This window comes from Heterocephalus glaber, unplaced genomic scaffold (assembly GCF_053883595.1).
Source record: "Heterocephalus glaber isolate CG9 unplaced genomic scaffold, H.glaber_assembly_v1.0 deba00000470, whole genome shotgun sequence".
NCBI classification, from domain to species: Eukaryota; Metazoa; Chordata; class Mammalia; order Rodentia; family Bathyergidae; genus Heterocephalus; species Heterocephalus glaber.
Window position 1 is genome coordinate 14,810,381 of NW_028258145.1, and position 22,977 is coordinate 14,833,357.

Below are 22,977 nucleotides of genomic sequence, written 5' to 3' on the forward strand. Positions count from 1 at the left end.
AGGCATTTCTACTTACAGTGTTTGAAATATTTGTCAAATCCTCTCTGCTGTAGTAAAAAAAAAGTCATATTGAGATTCTCTAGTTGTTTTCTTTGGAATATCTAGCCCCTTTATTTTCTGAGACCTGGTAACTGGTTTTTTGAGTCTAAAAGTTATCAAAACAAGTATTTTAGGGCTCATTAAACCATTAAAGGTGTAATGCGAAATGAGAGGAATTTATAAAAATGTGCTACAACTTTGGGAAGGCCCTGGAAGCATCTTGGGGTTTTGCTTTGGAATTCTCCTTCTCAGTTCACCCAGGAAGAAATACAATGTTACAAACAAGAGGATGGCAGAAACTCTTAATAGTCTGTTGTCATGAGGAGTGGTTTTCTTGTCGAATGGGAGAGCAGGCAATATCTGTCAGTGTTTTCAGATGGATTTGGTGAATTCCATAGAAAAAGAATTAAAAAAAAAAACCCACAGCTTTGCTTCTGCAACTACAGTTTGAGTAAGAACAATTATGTTGGATTCCTCAAAATGAGAGAGCCATAGAATTGCTGAGATTATTTGTGTGCATATCCTTGGTAAATAATATGTTATATTTATGAGTGAGAGAGACACAGAGACCCAGTGAGGAAAGCACAAGTGGACAATAATCACGTACACTTTGTGTGCACTTATCAATCCCCTTTTGAAGTCTTGAAAGTATCATGAGCTTGTAATTTTTTGAATCACTGGTACAGTCACCAGTCAATTGAATGTTTTTTAGCTTGGTTCAGATACAAATCATGAATTGACAAAGTTCAGTTCTGCAATTGGCCCCAAGGCCATTTTTAACACCAATTAATGTGGAATATTAGCAATCAAATCTGCCAGTCACTGGTCTATGCTGCCATAAGCTCCCATCAGTGCTGGCTTATGCCTGACATGGTTAATTAACAGCCTTAGTGTTTAGATCTCTTCCTTTTAAAGTGACTGCACTGTTTACACCAGGATTAGAATTCTGAATAGATTTAGAAGAACTTCTAAACCCACACTACCAAAGAAATAAATCACTAGCAGATATATGGGACCACTGGATTAAAGCTTTATTTGTACTGGAATTGTGCTCTGGCAATTGAGGGTCTTTACACCTGAGGGAACTTTGCTAGACAAACTGGAGAAGTCAGAGGGGAGTGTTATTTATATAGCAGCCCCAGGCTTGTGATTGGTCCAAATTTAAGGCTCCTCTTTGGTCCAAACTGTTTTAAACTCAAGCCTTCTGATCTGAGCCTTCAGATTGATCCAAATTCAATTATACTTCTTAATTTTGACTCCAGCCTCCACTGCTCAAGGGAGATGTTTTGCAGAGTGGGTGCTTGGCATCCAAGACAGTTGTAGCTGTCATGGTGACTATTTCACAGAATATAAGGAGAATCTGTTGTTGGATTGACAGCGCTCACTTTTCTACTGTAATGGCAGGGATAAAACAGGGAGTTTTCCGGAGCTTTAGCTTTGGCAATCACAGATTAGTGGGAATGGAGAAGTTGTGGATGTTGATGATGTGTTCAGATCACTCCTTGATCTTCAGTCCCTTGGAGGTGGTTTCCTGCTGCATCTTCAAAGAGGTGGCAATGGTAGAGGGGTAGATGTGGGGGAGGGCCACCACTGTTGAGAACCCTGCTTCACCTTCTGGTTGACTGGCCCAGAGAGCAGCCACAAGGTAATTCAGATTGGTGAGAGGACATTGAGGCAAGCTCTCCAGTTTGTTCTCAGAGTAACATAATTATACAATTATTTATGCAGTATTTCTGAAGTAATTCTGGAAGTCTTCTTTCATGAGTATCTTTAAATGTGTTATGACTCCCTCAATGTCCTGAATTAGTTGAACACATTTATCTTCTTTTTTTCCCCATTAAGTTTATTGGTACATTTTCAGTATAAAATACAGTTACATTCATCATTGGGATCTTGTACCTTTACATGAGTATCTTGGTTCTTATTTTTTTCCCCTTCCCTTGCTCTCCCTTCACCCCCTCCACCCTTCCCTATTTGCAAAGACCTTGTTTCCATTTTTTTCCTCTTCTCATATTTTTTCCTTTCCCTTTTTTCCCTTCCCCTACCCCTCCCAATTCCCCTGCTCTTTTAGACCTTTTCTTCCTGTTACACAATATCACTTATACATTTTTTAAATTATAATATTAAGATCTAGGAGACATTACCACAGATTTTACAGAATTTAAAAGGATATAGAAAGCATATTACAAAAAAAATTTTTGAAATAAATTTGACAACTTCTAAGAAGTACCTTGGAAGACAAATTAATGAAACTAACTCTGGAGGAAATATAAAATTTGAATAGCACCTATTAAAGAAAGTATATTCCTAGCTTGAAAACCTACCTATATGACAATAGTAGGCTCATAAACATTTTAACTGATAAATTATATCAAACAATTAAAGCAGAAAAAAGAAGGGACACTTCTCCCCTCATTTTAGGAACTCAACATTATGCTAATCCTAAAACTGGATAAAGATAATAGAAGAAAAAAGTATGAACATAGATAAAAATTTGTTTAACAAAACAAACTATTGGAAGTCAGATCTGGCAGGATGTAGAAAGTGGTTTTATTTTAGGGATGGCAGTGTTGGTTCAGCATTGGAAGATCCACCCCCAAAAGTCATCATTTTAACAGAGGAAAGGAAAAAACCATATGATCCTGTCACTAGTTGGAGAAAAAGTATTGGACTAAATTCTACAACCATTCCAGGTAAAAGCTATCAGGAGGCTAGAAGTAGAACAGAAACTTCTCAACAGATTAAAGACATGTACTCCATAATTCCAGAGAGAATGCCTTATATAAATGGAGAAGACACAATGCTTTCTCCTTAAGGTGGGGAACAAGGGCAGATATGCTTATTCTTTATCTGTCCATTAAACTTTGAAACCTAGTCCCCACCAAAATAGTCTGGCAATAAAATGACACAACTAGGATAGGATTGGCATGGCAGAAGCAAAATCTTTATATGTAGATGAAATGATCATCTACAGAGAAAATACTAAGAAATCTCTAGGATCCCCTAGAACTTGTACTTGAATTTAGCAAGATTAGAAAACACAAGGTATATATAAAAATTCAGGTCTGTGTATGCTTGCTATAAATGAAGAACTGTATATTGAAATTTAAAAGTTATGTAGGAGTACAAAGGACCTAGAAAAGTTAAAAACAAAAACAAAAACAGTGTTGGAAGACCTTTAGTAACTAATTTTAAGACTTCTTCTAAAGCTACAGTAATCAAGGCAGTGTTGCTGTAAGGAAAGACATATAGATCATTGGAATGAAACAGAGAATCTAGAAATAGAACCACACATATATGGTCCACTGAGTTTTGAAAGATTATTTAACATTAGCATTTTATAGAATATAAACTCAATTCAAGAGCCGAGAAAGAGATAGTGTTCGCAGCAAATGGCACTAGAACGCCGGTATCTATATATAAAAAATTAACCTCAACCCTTTTTTTCCATACATGAAAATAACTTGAAGGGATCTATGAACCTAAATAAGAAAGCCTAAAAGTATAAAACTTTAAGAAGAAATTATAAGGGAAAATATTTATGAATTCAGTGTAGGCAAGAACTACCTAGGATGCGAAAGACATGATGTATAAAAGAAAAAAAATTGATAAATGAGATTCCATCAAAATTTAGAACTTTAAATGACATCATTAAAATGAAAAGTAGTCCTTAAACAGACCATATTTACAATGCATATAACCTATGACCAGAATATATAAAGAACTCTTAGAGCTCATTAATAGACAACCCAATTAAAATGTAGACATAAGAAGATGATAAATAGACAGTATAGCATAAGGAATGGTGTGCAATTCTAGAATCAGAAAAATACTAATCAGTACAATAATAAGATTGAATTATACACTCATTAGGGAGATGAAGTTAAAAGTTTTAAAAGGCTTGTCATGACTTTTTCTTTTTGTTGGATTCTTCCCCTTTGTGTTTAATTTGTCATGCCCAATGGATTCATTCTGCTGGGTTTCCTGGGGTTGTGATCCTCATTGTCTTTTCCTAGGGTATTGTCTAAAATGTTTTGGAGTGCCAGTTTGGTATTCATGAAGTTCCTGAGGTGTTCTTTGTCATGAAAGTATCTTATTTCTCCATCCATTTTGAAAGATAGTTTTGCAGGGTACATCAGTCTGGGTTGGAGGCTGTTTTCCTTTAGTGCTTGAAATACATCACTCCAATATCTTCTTGCCTTGAGGGTTTGCATTGAGAAGTCTGCTGTGATTCTGATGGGCTTTCCTTTGTGATTTGTTTCTTTTCTCTCACTGCTTGTAGAATTTTGTTCTTTAGTTGGATTTCTGGAATCCTAAGTATTATATGCCTATGTGTAGAATTTTTTTGATTAAGGCTAGCTGGAGTCCTATATGCCTCATTTATCTGTATGTCAAGTTCTTTTCCCCTCCTTGGGAAGTTTTCTGGCATCACTTCTGTGAAGAGTTTTTTTTATGTCATCTGCACTCTCTCTTGTTTCTTCATTGACTCCAATCAGTCTTATGTTATTCTTCTTTGCATCATCTAGCAGCTGCTGGATTGATTTCTCATGTTCCCTCACAATTTTAAAGTAATTTTTCTTTTCCTCCTCACTAATTGCAATCTTATCTTCTATATGTGAAATTCTATCCTCACATTGGTTCATTCTGCTGTGCAGACTTTTGATGGAGTTTTTAATCTCTTGGAAATCTGTTTGTATCTGTTTTATGGATTCCATTTGTTTCCTATGTTGGGATTCCATCATGTTCCTCAGATCCTCTATTTTTTTTATCTGTGTCCTCTCTAGATTTATTAATCATGTCTTGCACCATGAGCAAAATCTTTGCTGTTATCTGAGTAATTATTTCTGATTTCATTTTTCCCAGATCCTCTTTTGTTTCCAGTTCAGAGAGTTCAGGTGGTTGAGTATCAGATTGTTCCATCTCGTTTCCCTTTGGGGTTGCTGTAGGTGATCCAGAAGTCTGTTTTTCAGACTTGTTTACATGTCTTCTCATTTCCATGGGAGGGTGTATTTCTGGCACCCACACGGCTCACCTTCTCTACCCTAGGAGCTTGGGATGGCAGCGGGGGAGCTTTCTTCTGGGTTCTGGGACCAGCTCAGCTCCTCTACCCTAGGAGCTTGGGATGGTGGTGGGGGAGCTTCCTTCTGGGTGCTGGGACCAGCTCACCTCTGCCCTAGGAGCCTGGGGTGGAAGCAGGGAGCTTCCTTCCGGATTCTTCTGGGACTGGCTGAGCTTCTCTGGCCTAGGAGCTGAAGACGTTTATCTTTCATGTTAATTTTGACTTTGGGAAAGAGTCATAAGTTGCATTCATCCAGATCCACTGAAAAGCTAAATGAGAACACATTGTAATGATTTTAAGAGCCTGCCTGTCCATTGGAGGACACTTGATAATAGCTGTCACTGTATTTATCATACCCTATCAGACACTCATGAAGGAAGACTTTCAGAACTTCTTCAAGAAGTGGCAAGAACGACAGAATGTGAACATGATTTCAAAGCAAAGAGTAGTATTTTTAAGGGGATTTGTTTTATAGTGTATTAAATTTCTAAATTTATACATTCACTGTATATTTGAACACATTTCTATACCCTAAAGTTGAAAATCTAATAAAATTAGGAAATTAATGAATGTCACCCAAAAGAAAAGAATACTTGTAGCATATATATATGAAATTATGTCTGTAATTACCCAATGATACAGATCTGAGTCACTAGTTATGCTACCAGACTACACTGCCTGCAAGGCCCAACTTTTAAAATATTCCATAAAATGAGGGTTGTCTGTAATATTGAGTCTCACTTTAGTTTTGCCTCCTTTTCCTTTAACATATTCCATTTATTGGCTTACAAGAAAACTCACAAGTTCTTCAATTTGCTTTCCACTGTCTGAATTAAGTTTTTTGCTATTCAAAGAGGTCTCCTTTTCCCAGCATTAGAAATCATCTTATGTACTTTCTGATCAACATCATCAATATATGAGGTACTTCACTGCAATGAGCTAAGGTTGGGATGTGTTATGGTTGCAAATAAAATGTCCCCAAGTCTCATGCTTTCAGAGGCAGGTCTTTGGGAAGGTCATTGGATCATGTGGGCACTACACTTATCGGTAGACTGATGAGTTCATAGCTGAAAGTGCTGTTAGGAGGTGGGGTCTGAAGACTTGGGTTAATGGAGGTGGGACCTCAAAGGGTGTGTTCTTGTCTATGGACATTTCCTTCTTTCTCTGCTTCTTGGCTGCCATGGTGTGAGAAATTTTCCTCCCCAAAACTTTTGTTTGAAAAATCAAAGTTAAACGATGAAAACTCCAAACTGAAAATCCTGTAAATTCTTATGTCCCAAATTCACCACTAGGTGGCAAACCAATCCCCTGATACACAAAACACAGCAGCTTCATTTTAGGAACTCTGGGGAAGAAGTGACACTGTCCAATTAACAGTAGGAGCCGCCTCTAGGCCGTGGGAATTATTTATCTGGCTCTCATGGCTCACATTTCTGAAGAGACATTTTCCCATGAGCCACTCTGAAAATTTTCTGCTTTCTGATCTTCACTGGCCATGGCCTGATTAACTTGAAACTTCCCTAAGGAGGCTTGAAGTCAGGTTAGAACAATGGCAGCACTGACCAAGCATGTGGAGGAGAACAAAAGCCAGGATGTAGCAGACATGTGTGTAGTAAGTTTGAAGTGGCCTTCAGAGGAAGAGGGGCAGAACCCACTGAAGGCTCCACTTGATGAAGAGGAAGAAACACACTGGACAGGTCCCATACAGGAAGGGGCAGGTAGTGGGCAGAGGAGACATGATATGCTTTCAGATCTGTGACTCTGCCTGCTACAGAAGTCATGCGTTGTCCTTGGGTGTCAAGGTGGATCCTGAACTTTATGGTGCTCAGGCTCTGCAGTGGGGAAGGACCAGGCACTGAAGCATCTAGTGTTCATACTCAACCTGCCAGTATTTAAAGTGTTATAGCAACAATTAAAATGATAAATTATTCATATATTTATTGAATACTTTATTACATTAACATAATTCATATGTAATGTATATATGTGTTTCACAGGGCTCCTTATCTTTCTAAGAAGAACAGTACCTGACTGAGACAAGACTCTGAGAGGGGACATTTGCTGATCCTCCTCTCATTCTTTATCTTTCACAACAGTGACAACAGCCCTGAGAAGAGCAGGACCCAACTCTGAGGTCCTGGTTTCTCATACACTTTTCCTAGCCCAGAACTCTTAGGTTCAGTCCCTGTGGGTGTTGAGTAGCTTCCTTCTCTGATCCTCGGTCCCATGGCTCAGGACAGCAGCTGCTTCCTCCCCATCACAAGGCCAGAGCCCTTGGAGCTCTCTAGAGTTCAAGCCTGACCTCATCCCTGGCTTGAGGCCTCTCCTCCAAAGATCTCCTTGATTTCAGCACCAGAAAGTCTGTGCTGGCCTCTAATTGACAGAACCCAACTCCATGTTTGCTGAAGCCAGCATTGGCACCTGGATAATTAGAAATGTGATTTCTTCTCATTCTCAGCTTCAGGCTTGTTTCAACTTGAGCAGATAAAGTTTCCTTCAGAGATCTCTATCCGTTGAACCTAAAATATAAGCAAAGCCTATTACTATTAATAAGGCAATATTTTAAATCACAACACAAAAAGTATCCCACTTTTTGTTTGGTTTATTACCATCTCTTTCTTGCTGGGCATGGTAAGAATGTCAAGCCTCTTTCAAAAGGAGTCAGGTGCAAGGATTGTGAGACCCAGATGATCAGCTGAGAAATGAGATTAGAGAGGAGTGAGGCGAGTGGACCCATGACAGGAAGGATTTATGTTTTTTCTAAAAAGAAGATGGCAAAGAGCTTTGCTGTTTTTTCCCCTTGGTGTAGTTGCTAGAATGTTTGATCCTTAGAGACTCTGCAGCCCGTTTGTGCAAGTGTGACATTAAGCCCAAGATTGAAAAGTTTATGTAGTGATAGACACAAAGCAGAAAAACGATGAAATAATTTTCTGTTGTCACCAAACAGCTAGACCAAGTCTAAATTCTTCAGCATTCATATTTCCCTTTGTGGCTTAGAGCTCTGCTACAGTTTCTTGCACTTGCTTCAAAAGTACCGCAACTTATCCTCAGAAAATGTTTAAGAGGAGGTGATTGGAACAGCCTTTGACCTCATTAGGAACCCAGGAAGTATCATGTGCTTCTGTGAGTGTGTGTATTTTTGGAGAGACTGGAGCATGGAGAGGCAGAAAATATAATCGATGAGAAGGAAATACATATTGAAAATGTCACTGATTATGTCCTACCTTGGCATTTTAGCCATGTTATGTCAATGTCTAGAAAAACTCAAGCTACCAAGAAGAGCTTAGGAATTATTATTTTCATTTTTCTTTTTATATTGTAGCTATGTTATATTCCTATGTTTTCCTTAATTGCTCCCACTTCCAAGGGACATTACCATAGAATATTGGTAGGAAAAAAGACAAAGGAATGTGCAGAAACATGTGGAGAGGAGGACACCATTAATCACACTACTGAAGACACAGTGAATTTGTCCTGTGGGTGCCTGGGAGAAACACAATTTTTGTAACTCTTCTAACCCAGTCTATTCTTGCCTGAGACTTGGGTCACTTAATCTTTCCTGATTGACTGAGGTAAGCCAGCCCTGCAGCTGTGCCCAGCCCCCCACTGATTTGCATGTGCCCAGAGCACAGCCCACTGCCCTGAGCACTTCTTCATAGGCTGGTCACACCCTGTGCGGGAGTCAGTGCCAGTCCAGACACAGTATGGACATGAGGGTCCCAGCTCAGCTCCTGGGGCTCTTGCTGCTCTGGTTCCCAGGTAAGGAGGGACGACACTAGGGATTTCCTCAGCACAGTGTGGTCAGTGTTTCTTGACTCTTCAGAGAAGTTTTCTTAAAACCTGATTGATTGTGTTTATGTTTCCTATGTCAGGTGTACTATGTGACATCCAGATGACCCAATCTCCATCCTACCTGTCTGCCTCTTTAGGAGACACGGTCACCATCACTTGCCAGGCCAGTCAGAGCGTTAGCAGTTACTTAAACTGGTATCAGCAGAAACCAGGGAAAGCTCCTACTCTCTTGATCTATAATAGTAACAATTTGCAATCTGAGGTCTCATCGAGGTTCAGTGGCAGTGGATCCAGGACAGATTTTACTCTTTCCATCAGCAACTTGGAGCCTGAAGATGTTGCAACTTATTACTGTCTACAGCATAATAGTTCCCCTCCCACAGTGATACAAGCCATAACATAAACCTCCAAAAAAAGCAGAAGTGTGAGGCTGGGCTGCCTCAGCTGCCCCTTCTGGTTCCCCTAACTAATGAAAATCTTTCCTAGATGAAGCCAGGCTTTCAAAGTCACTGAAGGATTTGGTAGAAGGTATAGAAATTCTGTTCTGAACCTTAATGGTCTTTCCACCTTTTCTATTCTATCAAACCAGAGTATCAATTTCTTTCTCAATATAAAGGAGAGATTATTACATCTAAAGATTCTGTGTTATGGCATCATTTGGAACTCACTGAGTAAAAGAGAAAATGTTCAACTTACTCCAAGCAGGAATTGGTTTAATATGGAGAATTATACCCTATTCAACAGTTTTACTGCCCTGGTAGTGAGAGATGCTGAGAATTGAGACATATGGGGTCTTCCCTGGTGCCACCAGAGCGCATTAACACCTAGTAATGGGTCCTGGAGCCATATGATTCTCTGGCCTTCAGAAAAAGTCCAGGGATAGAATTCTGGTTCTCTTACTTGCCAAAATCACCTCTCTAAGTCTTTAGCCTTCAATTTTGTTCATACATCTGCCTACTGATTTCTATAGAAGGATAGGAGGAACAAATTGAAGTAGATTATCTACACACATAAGATCACGTCATATTATTCTAGTAGATAAAGAAGTATGAAGAATGATCGAGCCAGATATTTAATATGGAGAAAAAAATCCCTCCAGTCCCAATTCCTGGGGTTTAATGATAAAGTTCAATAAAATGAATATCCATCAAAATGATATTGGTGTTAATGTAAAATAAATGTGGAGATGAGAAATGCAGACTGAATTAATGGCAATGAGGAGTGATAATGACCCACAACTCTGACCCAGATTCCATCACAATAGAGGAGGGTCCTGCTTGAAAGGATCAACATTGACAATTATCCATGGAATCTATTCCTGGTAGCTGAATCAAGCAAAACAACAGAAGGTATAATAATAAATCCAGCAGCTGAAGGTCAGAGCAAAGGTCATGTTGTCCCAGGCTCAGTTCCTCAGTTTCTTCCACCTCTGGATTTCTGTCTTCTAGTTCATAGATTTAAGTCTTCCGAATCTCTACCAAATATTACATATTATAAGAAAATGATTTTCTTCATTCTCTCCAAAAATAATGCACATAACTTCAGTTTCCTACTTTCCTCCACTAGCAGATTACCTGGCAGAAACTACAGTCACACAGTCTGCAGCACTCCTGTCAGTGGCTGTAGGAGACAAAGTCACCATCACCTGAAAGGCCAGAGGAAACATTGATGATGATGTATTGGTATCAACAGAAACCAGGAGAAGCTCCTAAACTCCTTATTAAAGAAGCTACTACTCTCATCTCTGGGATCCCTTCTTGGTTCATTGGCAATGGATATGGAACAGATTTTACACTGACAATTAATGGCTTGAAATCTGAGGATGGTGCATATTATTTCTATCAGTAGGATGATAATTGGCCTTTCGCAGTGATATAACCTGTTACAAAAACCTAGAAATCTCTCGGGGGGATACTTCAGCTGCTCTGAAGATGTTCAGTTGAGGAATCAGGCAATGTTTTTGTGTTATGAGTTTTCTTCATGCACATGCATATTCACTTTCATTTTCTTTTTCTGTAGTTGCCCTGCCATTCTCCGCCTTGCTGTTTCTGACACAATTGATACAGTCAAGACTACAACAGCCTTCAACACAGTGTCCATCAGTACCAATGGTCCCTCTCCAGAGACAAAATCACATGGCCAAGTCTTTGGCTTTTATCATAATCATCATTTTCCTCTTGAAGAAGAACAAAATAGTGACCTATATGAATCTAGTTTAGATTACAAATAATAGAATCAAAGGCAGTGCTATACTCCCTCTAAAAGTGCTCATGTGCCAGCATTCCCGAGTTATGGGGACAGTAAGAGATATGAGAACAGCCCATAAAGTGGGTGCAGATTCCTTAATGTTCATCTTGCTTTGTATTCCCAGAATTTGCTTTTGATCTACTTCATTTCATTTGTTCTATTATGATCAATGAAATATTTCTTCTTTCTCTCTGTATGTTTTTATCCTTTTTTCTATATCTTAATGATATCATCTCCAATTTTAAGAGCTTCTCCTTCTAAATGTGACTTATACAATTATTGGTGTATCCATTTAAACTCCCTCACCATACTTCATAAATTTTATCTCAATTCACAAGTATATTTCCAATACCTGAATGATTATGTGAGGACTGGGAAAGATTAACTTTAATTTTGAAATTCTGAAAAAGAATATAAGAATCTGTGAACCATCCCTTCTCACAACCAGAGGATGCTATTTAACTGAGAATTTGCCTCTTAAAGGCCTATCTTTGTCTTAAAGAGACAACAGTAACAGCAAGGTGATGTGTACATGTAACCTCTTCACTCACGAGCTGAGCTGCTCTCTGCTGTGAGTCTACCTCAGCTGCTGCCTGGAGGAACTCAACTGTGATTCCAAAACTTGTAGCTCCTAAAATACCAACAGCCAAACTGAAATTGTAGTTGAGTTTGCAGCTTTGACTGAATACTCAGGTTAAAATAATACAACCATACAACAAGGAACATTGGGAAATCCTGAGAAAAGTACCAGAAAGTCAATAATTTTAAATTTTTCTTCCTTTAAAGTATGACTGTGTGTGTGTGTGTGTGTGTGTGTGTATATATATATATATATATATACACACACACATTTTCTTCTAATATTGTTTTAATTATTTGCCAAAAAATTGGTAACGTGTGGTTCATTTCTCCCTCAAGTCAAAATGTTTTCCAAAACTGCTTTTAATTTAGTAATTTATCCATATTATTTAGTTGAATAATTTAAAATTTGTTGGTTTGGGGTGGGTTTCTGTTTGGTTTCTAGTTGAATGATTTTCTAGTTAGAGAGCATGCTCTGTGTGATTTCTACCCTTACAGACTCACTTAACTCTCTCTTACAGCACTGGTTAAGGTTTGTCTTGGTGAATGTCAATAGTACACTCAAGTAGTATGCAAGTTCTTCCATGTGTTGTACTGAATTCTTTAGAAATTAGGCCACCTTGGTTCTTAGTTTGCCATATCTTTAATGTTTGTCTCTCTCATTCTCTCAATTGCTGAAGGAATTTCATCAGAAATTGATTTATAAAAAAAGAAATTGATTTATATTTATGGAGATTTGCAAATTATAAAAACTAAGGCTTTCATATTCCCTTAGAGATGGTTGTTAAACATTTACTAGCACAGCAATGGTACAATGCAGGTCATGATAGTTTCCTTATAGTTAATTTTCTCTATTTCTATTACACTGAAACTCATTGAATGGAGCTATATGGGAAAACATGGAACCATTGCTCATTCAGAGCCCAAAAAGGAGTTATGAAATCATGGCCTGAGGAAAGTGACTAGGAAATGGTCCTGCCTAGAGGGTCCTAGAGTTTGCACAGTGGCAATTCCTGTGCACTGACCCATGCCTACCCCAAAAGGTTACTGGAACTCCATCCACCTTGAGCACTTGTTAACAAGCAGGTTCCCAAATGCTGGTACTTTTCAAAGCCCACCAGATCTGAAAGGAAATTGGATTCCAGGCTCAGAGCCCTGTGTGCTTGTTAGTTTGAAAGCTGACAAAAGTCCAGGAATAATTAGGTAAAAGAAAATAATCTTCAGTGATATATATATATTTTTGGTACTGGGGATCGAACTCGGGTCCTTGTGCTTGCATAGCAGGTGTTGAAACCACTAAGCTAAATCCCCAGCCCTTTAGTGATATTTTTAAGTAGGCTCTTCTGTTGTAAGATTCTACTATGAAATGCACCCATTTTACTGCACAATTGAATTTTTTGTAGTAAGTTCAGATAGTTGTAAATGACTACCACTTAAAAATAGAACTTTATCATTTCCTCCAACAGATCTTTTCTGCCATTTTCCAATAGCACCCTGAGGAATCCACTATTCTACTTTTCCATTTGTGCAATAACCTTATATGAACATTTCCAATAAATAGAATCAGGAATAAATGATATCCTTGTCTGCCTTCTTTCATTTAAAATGAGACTGAGGCCTTAGCTTTTTATTACTGAATAGTATTTCATCCTACAGATATATCACAGGTCATCAATCCATTCACAACTGGAGGAATATTTGGGCTATTTACACTTGTTGGGTGTCATGAATAATAGTGTTATACAATAAGTTTAGAAGTATTTGTGTGAACATTTGAATAGATTGCGCTTACATCTTTAGAAGCTGTATGAAAAATTATTGTATAATTTCTTTTTTCAGATTTTAATTACTACATGTTTACAGTACTTGCATTTTACAATTATCTTGGGGAGTAGGTACATGTACATAATACAGCTTGTTTCTTTTTTCTTAATCTTTTCTCCTCCTGCTCCCTATTTCCCTTTTCATTCTTGTTGATATTATTAAACATAGTTCATTCTAATGGCATACAATTTTTACATTCATTGAGGTTTTTAGGATCTTGTACATGGCTTATCTTTATGGTATTTATTTCCTCATCCTCTCCCTCTTACCCCTCATGCCCAGTCCCTTGGACCCCTTCCCATTTGCAAGAGAGAATCCTTTTCTCCTCTGTTCTTCCTTCATGTCTCTTTAAAAAACTTTTTTTGTTTGATTGGTGCATTTACTATGCATCCACAAATTGGAGCACTGGATGAAAATTCCTATTTTTCTGTAACTCAACAACAGTGGTTATTATTTTTCTAAAAATATTTACTATTTATAGTACATGTGAAAATATATTGTATTATGGATTGAATTTGCCCTTTCCTAATGACTAATAATTTGCACTATCTTTTCATGTTCTAAACAGAAATGTATGTATCTTTGGCGGAATGCATCACTCACTCAGTTTTAAACTGGATTGTCTTCTTAAATATTATGATGATTTACTCTTATTATTTAGGATTGTCCTTTTTCAATATTTGGATTTTTATCAGATAAATGATTCGTAAATATCACCTCCTATTTTAGAATTTGTCTATTCTCTTCACAGTTCAGTTTGAAATATTCAATTTTTAAAATTTTCTTGCCAACTCTCCACAAGGAATATGATAATTAATTACTGCAAATATGTACTAATGAAACATAAAAAATAAAAATTAAGGATAAAATGTTTTTGAGTTTTGATGCTGGCTGTTTACTAATATCTTGCTTTGTATATGGAGCTTTCAATGTAACTGGAAAGTTTGTTGAACCTAAGAATGATACATTTTCTGTATTTCATTCTTTGAAGAAATTTACACTTTATGTACCCACAGTTAGTTCCGTGATCCATTTTGAGTTACTGTTTGTGTCTTATAAGAGGTCAGGATCTAAATCCAACTTCATGTAAGCATGAATGCCAAATCATACACTCACTCTATTGAATTGCCTGTGTATTATTGCCAAAATACAATTAGTTCCAAATTTAGTGGTTTATCTCTATTCTCATCTTCATTCCATTGATCTGTTTATAATTATGCAAATACCACATGATCTTGATAACTGTATTCTAGAGTTGCATTTCACTTTATAGTTCAAGTCAAACTGGGCACTGCAAGCCTTTATGTATTGATTTCCTTCCTCAGATGCACAGACATCATCCCAGGGCAGGCCCATGGCACTGGTGACACCTGTCATGACAGTCACCAGCATCACTGTGACCAATCAGTAAGTAAAGAACAACTGAGAGACTTTAAACCCACCACAAATGACTTAAAATTTATGTCCCAGAACCTAGGGGCAAAGATTGGTGAGCAGTCCACAGGGAGTGTCCCCATCAGTTTTCTGCACCCTTCACCTGGAGCCTAGAGCAGCAGCATCACAGCAGGATGTTTTGTTGGGTTTTGCTCATACAAGCTGCTTCTTTTACAGCCATCTTCTATAGTGGCTGTTCATCCCCCCTCCCCTTGGTAAAGTGTATAAAATATGTGGCTCTGAAAAGAACCTTGCTAAAGAAACTTCCTTTGTGATTTTTGATGTTTTACCTAACTTAGTTGCACAGGCCATTTCAGCAACAATATCAATGCCAGTGACCCTAGATCAGACTCCAATGTGTGGAAGCTTTTTAAAGTATATATTGGTGCTGTTGCAGTCAGGGTTTTTGCAAGGGAATACATTTAATATAGGACACATAATTTATAGGATTATGATATTTACCCAAATAGTCAAATGTGGAGATGTACAAGAGATTAGTGGCACATAGAGGCCCAAAGAATCCAGCCAAGGCCCAGATCCCATAGCAATGACCCACACAAGTCCAGCTGAAGGCCCAGAGTCCACTTCAGTTTCCTCCACAAGTCCTGCCAGGGTCCTAGACTCAAAGGCAATATCTCATGCTTGTCCATATTGAGGATCTGCACCAAGAAGGCCCAAAGGCCAGTGGTGGAGGCCAGAAAACCTACTCTAGTAGGGGTGGATTTGTGCCACCAGGTTGAGGGATCTGCATTGGAGCCAAGAAGTGATGCTCATGGTAAAGATCAGAGCACCTCTGACAAGAACAACAGTCATTCCCAGGGACAGCGAGGCCCTGAGCTTCTCCTCTGAAGAGAACAGCCAAATTCACATCAGGAAAATCAACCACTGAGAGCTCCTCCTAGAAAACTAACAACCCATGATCTCCCCCTCCAGTTCTCTTTGTATGGTGTTGGCAACAATCCTCACGTGGATCTTCCAAGCCCAACCATACTGATTCAGTTTAGCTGGGATTTACAGAGCATGAAAACTCTCATAATTGACAGACAAAATGGTTATGTAGACAGAAAATAAAAAGCAAACTAACAACAAACTATGAGTGTTAACAATAGAAACAGCAAATTAGCAGATACAAAAATTACACAAAATAAAATGTATTTGTATATACTAAAAACAGAGTAAAAAATTGAAGTTATTTGAAGAAAACGTTTACAACACAATCACACATATAAAACTTCAGGACAAAATATAATACATATAGGCCTCCTATCCGGAGATTTTCAGAGTGTTATTTTAAAAATTAAGGTAATTGAAGGATCATAATTATTTCAAAAATTTTAAATCTCAGTGTTAGAAATAAGGCAATTCAATATAGATTGAACATTGATTCAAAATGTTCAGTTGTCATCAGTTTTTGAAATGAGAATTTATCAGCTGATTTTGCATTTTGTAAGGCAAGGCCAAGGCTGGAAGCACCACAGCAGGCTGAGTGAGCTGCAGCACAGGGACAGTAGAACCAGGTGCAGAGCTGGTGCTGGGGTCAGGGCAGCCAATCTGTCCAGCGGAACAGAGGAGAGTGTGTGGAGAAAGCACAACACACAGGTGGACACTTACAGTGACACAGATGACACTACCAGGCCAGGTGGAAAGGAATTATTTTCAAAAAATCATGCTTCATATATAACTTATGTGAATGTAAAAGAAGGATAAAAGGATGAGTTCAACATCTATTATTATCAGAAAACTACAAGTGAATTTCTCAATTATCACTACCACTCAAGAGAATTAATAAAACTAGAAAGAGGAGTGATATCAAATACAGTGAATCTACTGAAGCAACTGAGATGCTCACAGACAGTCTGGGAATATAAAGTGGTGCACACATCAGAGAACATATTGTAAAAATGCACATCCCCCTGATCCAGACCTTCCACTTAGACTACACACAGATGTGCACTAAGGCAGATGTGTAGTAGTGTGAGAAAGCTACATTGAGAATAGTCTATGTGCGAGTCAACTATAGAATAAATAAATTAAATGAGTTAGATGGTGCACTTAAATGTCAGATAAAATGAAGATATACAAATTTTACTACATTCAAGAACATCAGCGAATGTCACATACATGGAATTTAAAGTTCTAAAATTTGACAGAATTAACTGATGACATTAAAAACCATTTTGGAAGTCGCTTTGAGAGTCAGGTCAAAGACTGCAGTAAGACATATAGGGTCATCCTGAGAGATAAGCAATGCTATTTCTCAGTATGGTTGGTGGTTACCAATATGTACACTTTGATAATTTAGTAAATTGTGCTCTTATGTTTTGTAAATGTCTATATTAATGTTTATATTTGCAAATTTATCTGTATATTTGAAATTTCCTCTATGAAAAAATATGTCAAGGAAAATAACTGAAAGGCATACAAAATTACAAGTTAAGAGCTACTTAATTTTTATCAATCTTAGGAATGTATTTAGTAAGCACAGGCATCTATTCACACATGTTGTATGTGACATCATCTCAGTAGGTGAAATACATCACATGAACAGAAGCAAGGACAAAAAAAATCATATGATCATCTCACAAGACATGGAAAAAGCCTTTGACATATCTGACACCTATTCATAATAACAACTTTGAAGATAAAACATATAAAATGTCCTTATCTCAATCTTATAAAAATTTTTTATGACCAAAAAAAAATGAACAACATCATATAAAATAGGGAAAAGCTGAAAACTTTCCCTCTAAAATCAAGAACAATACAATGATTTCTATGATCACTACTGTCATTTAATATAGTACTGAAAACATTAGCCAAAGCATTCAGGCAAGATAAAGAAATAAAGAGGATATCATAGAAAAGGAAGAAATCAAATTATCATTATTTGTGGATGACATCCTCCTTTACATAAAAGACTCAAAATTCCATCCAAAGACTCCTAGAGTTTTAACCAAATTCCATTGTGCAACAAGATATGAATTCTGTACACAAAAATAAATTAGGTTCTGCCCCCCAATAATAAACTAACTGAGGAAAGAAATAGTACCATTCACAATAGCACCAAGGAAAACGAAATACTTAGGAATTAACATAACTGAGAAACTGAAAGCCTTATATGATAAAAACTACAGAACTCTGAGAAAGGAGATCAAGGACAGTATCAGAAAACGGAAACACACCCCCTGTTACTGGACAGGGGGAACAAATATAGTTAAAAAGCCCATATTTTCAAAACTTATGTACTGATTTAATGTAAACCCAATGAAAATACTAATAGCATTCATCAAAGAATTTGAGAAAAATAGCCTTAAATTGATGTGGAACCAGAAAAGACTAGAGTAGCAGAAGCAATTATTCGCAACAAGAGCAAAGCAGGAAGCATCACAATTCTGGACTTTAAGTTATATTAAAAAGCTATAGTGATAAAAATAGCATGTTATTGTCTTTAAAAATAAACGTGTAGCTCAAGGAAACAGAAGAGAGGAAGTAGTAGCAACACTAAGGTCATTTAAGCATCTTGTCTTTTACAAAGATGATGGAAACATAAGTTGAAAGAAAATCTCTTTAACAAAAATGCTAGGAAAACTGCGTCTCCACACAGCACATGGGCAATGACTTTTTGAACAGAAACCCAAATGCACAGCACATAGCATCAAGAATCAACAAATGGGATCATATGAAATTAAAAAGTTTCTGAACAGCAAAGAAAACAACCAACAGAGTGAAAAGACAACCTACAGAATGGAAAAAAATATTGGACAGCTATTCCTCAGACAGACAAGTGTGTAGAACACAAAATCTCAAGGTAATGAGACCTCTTAGAGAAAAATATCCAATCAAAAACATTCCCTACTGAAATCAATAAACACTTTTCAGAAGAAGAATTACAAATGGCCAATAAATACATGAAAAAATGTTCATTATCTCTTGTGGGAAATTGTAGAATTTAGTTATCTAGTTGTAAGAATAGATCACAAGAAGTTTGTTAACTGAGAAAATTAAGTCATTTCTGGAAAACTTCACAAGTCTGTTTGTTAAAAGAATGCCAGAAAACTTTAAAAGATGTTGTGAAAGTTTCACAGGAGAAAAACAAGTTTTCCTAGTTTTCTTATTTACCATTGCCCAGGATCAGAGGACCATGACCCAATGACTCTACGGGTGGTGAGAGAGATACAACTCATTATGCACATCTGTGATGTTTGTGGTGGGCCGGTGGGCTAGATTTTGGCTGAAGTCGCCTACTCTCTTGGTACCATTTGATAAGAAGAGGGCTGCGGGTGAGCTCTTTGATGTAAAGGATTGGTGAATGAAAAAATGGGGGACTTGTGAATTCGCCTTTAGCTTTTATGAGTCACTTAAAGTCACTTGTCACCAGAGGCTAAAATCAGAAAGACGATAGCCAGAATAACTAAGCTGCTTTCCTACATGTATAAAAGCCTTACTTCTTTCCTTTGTGATTGTTGAACAGTGTCAGAGGAAGTAAACTGCTGCTCCTCCCCCAGGCTGTCTCCTTTTCTTTCTTTAAAGGTCGGTACTTTCCAGGGTCTCAGGTCTCCCTTTAGAGAGACCACCAACAATCTCTGATCAGTAGAGAACTGAAAATGGAAACAACAGAGTAAAGGCTCACACTACAGTGATACACACAAACCCATGTTTATAGCAGCGGCACAACTCATAACACCAATGTCTTCAAAATGGCCTTATGTTTATTAAGATTAATGGAGAAAAAATCATGATGTTTATACACAATGGATTACTACTCTGTCATAAAAAAGATAAACGAGTCATTTGTAAGAAAATGGATACTCCTTGAGATTATAATTTTACACTTGATCTTAGCCAAAAGGCCAAGAAGCGATGAGATTATAATTTTAAATCAAATAAATCAGACCCACAAATTAAACATCACATGGTGTCTCTTAAAAGAAAAACCCAAAATATAATAAATACTGAGGAAAATAAAATGCTAGCTAATAGGAAATGGATAGACCTTTTTTGTTGTTGGTGGGTTTTTTTGTTTGTTTGTTTGTTTTAGTCTTTGTTTTTGGTAGCATGGATCGAACTCAGGACCTTGTACTTGCAAGGAAGATGTGATGCCATTGAGCTAAATCCCCTACCCAGACAGATAGACTTTTTATAAAAGGTAAGGGGATCTGATATGGAGAATGGGAAAAGGAGCAAAAAGCAAAGAAATAAGATATATTATGTAAATGTACTAACTCCTCAAAACAACAGTAATTATTATATCCTGCAAAAATGTATGGATAAAAATTAAATATTAATATAAAATGTGAAGGAAAGTAATTAGTATCACCAAAAAGAAAACAATAAGGTTAGCTTAAATGTGAAACTAAATTCCTAATTAACTGAGTGACATAGATCTGATCACTACTTAAGTTACCACACTCCACTGCATGAAACATAAACTTTTAAAACATTTTATAGACTTAGACATAAATTTTTATAATATTTTTTTTTCTGTTCTGTCCTTTTCCCGTTTCACATCTGTCTTTTATGATTTGTTTGTACTGACTTACAAGAGAACTCATTAGGTCTTCAATTTGACTTCAACTGTGTGGAGCAAATGATTTGCTATGCAGAGAGAGTTCTTTTGTCTGTATTAGAAATAATCTCTTTCTCTTTCTGTGCTAACATCCTCTATCCATTTAGAAGTTCATGGCCTGAAGTAACATTGTGAAGTGTAAAGAATTATAAATAAAATACCCCCGATGTGGTGGGGCACTCGGAGGTCCATTGGGTCCTATGTGCTCTATAATCATTAGTGAATTTTCATAGGTGAAAGTGCTGTTAGGTTGGGGTCTGAAGACTTGAGTCATTGGAAACTGGAAGTGTGTACTCTTGTCCCTAAATCCTCCCTTCTCTCTCTGACTCTTGGCTACCATAGTGTAAACACTTTCGTCTCCATGCCCTTCCACCATGGCATTTCTTTCTGGGAGCCAGTCAATTGTGGAATGAACAATCTGAATCCTAGTGGGAAAATACAACTCTCTTCCTTTTTTAAAAAATCCATTTTATTGGTATATTTTAGGTATACAATATAATGACATTCATCATTGGAAATTTGCACCACTACATAATCTCTTTTGGTTCTTATTTTTTCCCCAATCCCCTGCTCTCCTTTCGATCCCTCCATCCCTCCCTATTAACAAAGACTTTGTTTCCATGTTTTCATTTTTCTCATATTAATTCCATTTCCTTTTTTCCTTTCCTCTACCCCTCTCAATTCTGCTTCCCCTTTGCAACTTTTCTTCCTATTTCACATTATCTATTATACCTTTTAGTCCTTATTTATATCTTCAGTTTCTCACCCCAGAGAAACTATTCAGTATTTACACGTGTGTCCTATTTACTTCACTTAAGTGTATCATCTCAATGTGCATCCATTTAGCTATAAATGTCTCTAATTTCTCATTTTTTATGGCTGAACAGAATTCCATTTTATAAAAAAAAAATGCATTTTCTTTATCCAGTCTCCAGTTAATGGGCAATTGGGCTGCTTCCAAGTTTTAGCTATTAGAAATTGTTCTGCTATGAACATGGGTGCACATATATTGCTTTGGTATGATTCTTTTAATTCCTTCTGGAAGATGCCCAACAGGGAAATAGCTGGGTCAAATGGGACTTCCAGTCCTAGTTTTTTGAGGTATCACCATTCTGATTTCCACAGTGGTTGCACCAGTCTACACTCCCACCAGCAGTGGAGGAAGGTTCCTCTTTCCCCATAGCCCCACCAGCATTTGTTATTAGTTGATTTCATGATCTCAGCCATTCTTTCTGGAGTGAGGTATAATCTCAGTGGTGTTTTCATTTGCATCTCTTGAATGACCAGTGATGTTGAACATTTTTTCATATTTTTATTTGCTATTTCTACTTCTTTGTATGAGAAATGTCTGTTCATTTCAGATCCCATTTTTGGATTTGGTCTTTAAATTTGGGAGGTCTGATTTTTTTAAGTTCCTTATAGTTTCATGATAGTAGACCTTTGTGTGAGGAACAGCAGGTGAAAAATTTTGCCCACATTGTGTGTTGTCTCTTCACACTGTTGGTGGTTTCTCCTGCTGTGCAGAAGCTTTTTTTTTTTTTTTTTAAAGGAGGAAAGGTTTATTTTGTTCACAGTTTGTAGAGATTTCACTCCAAAAGTCAGCTGGTTCCAAGGCAGGGCTGCATGACAGAAGGACATGGCAGACAAGAAACAGTCCACAGCAAGGTAAGCAGGAAGCAGCAAGCAGCAAACAAAATCCTGCCTTTCCCTTTTATTGCATCCAGGTTACAAGCCTTTTGGGTGGTGGCACCCAAACTCAGGGTGATGGTCTGTCTCCAGTAAATTCATTCAACCATACCTAGAATTATGCTAATTCCAATCAGTGGGATACTTATGTATCACACACCGTTAATCTCAGTATCACATGCCCTAGATCCAGTCAGCTTTGAAAAGCCCCACCTATGAGTGCATGAGGCTTTGTGGGGGACATCTAGATGCAGGCCTTAACAGTAGGCAAATTGGACTGCATCAAAACCAAAAATCTTCTGTGTTTCAAAGGACACTATCAAAAAAAGTAAAAAGACGGTTCATAGAATGAGAAAATGTATTTGCGAACCATATATAATGGTATCTTGGTTCACAAATTTAATTCATTCCACAATTCTTTTTTTTTTTTTGCTCTTTTTTTCTTTCACTTTTATTTATAAATTCACATGAAAACATCAGAGTTCACACACTTTCATTAACTAATTCTGATTTCATTAGCCAAGGCAATGACATCTCATCAGAACCTGGGCCAGCACACTGGGCGGTAGCGGATGAGCCCTGCCTTGCCATACTGCACTTTTTTTTTTAATGTAGTTCTTTTATTGGTACATTTTAGGTATACAATTCATTTACATTTATCATTGAGTGTTTGTACCTCTACATGATATATCTTGGTTCTTATTTTTTTTCCCCCATTACCTGGTGCTGAAGCTTTTTAATAAGAAGAAAT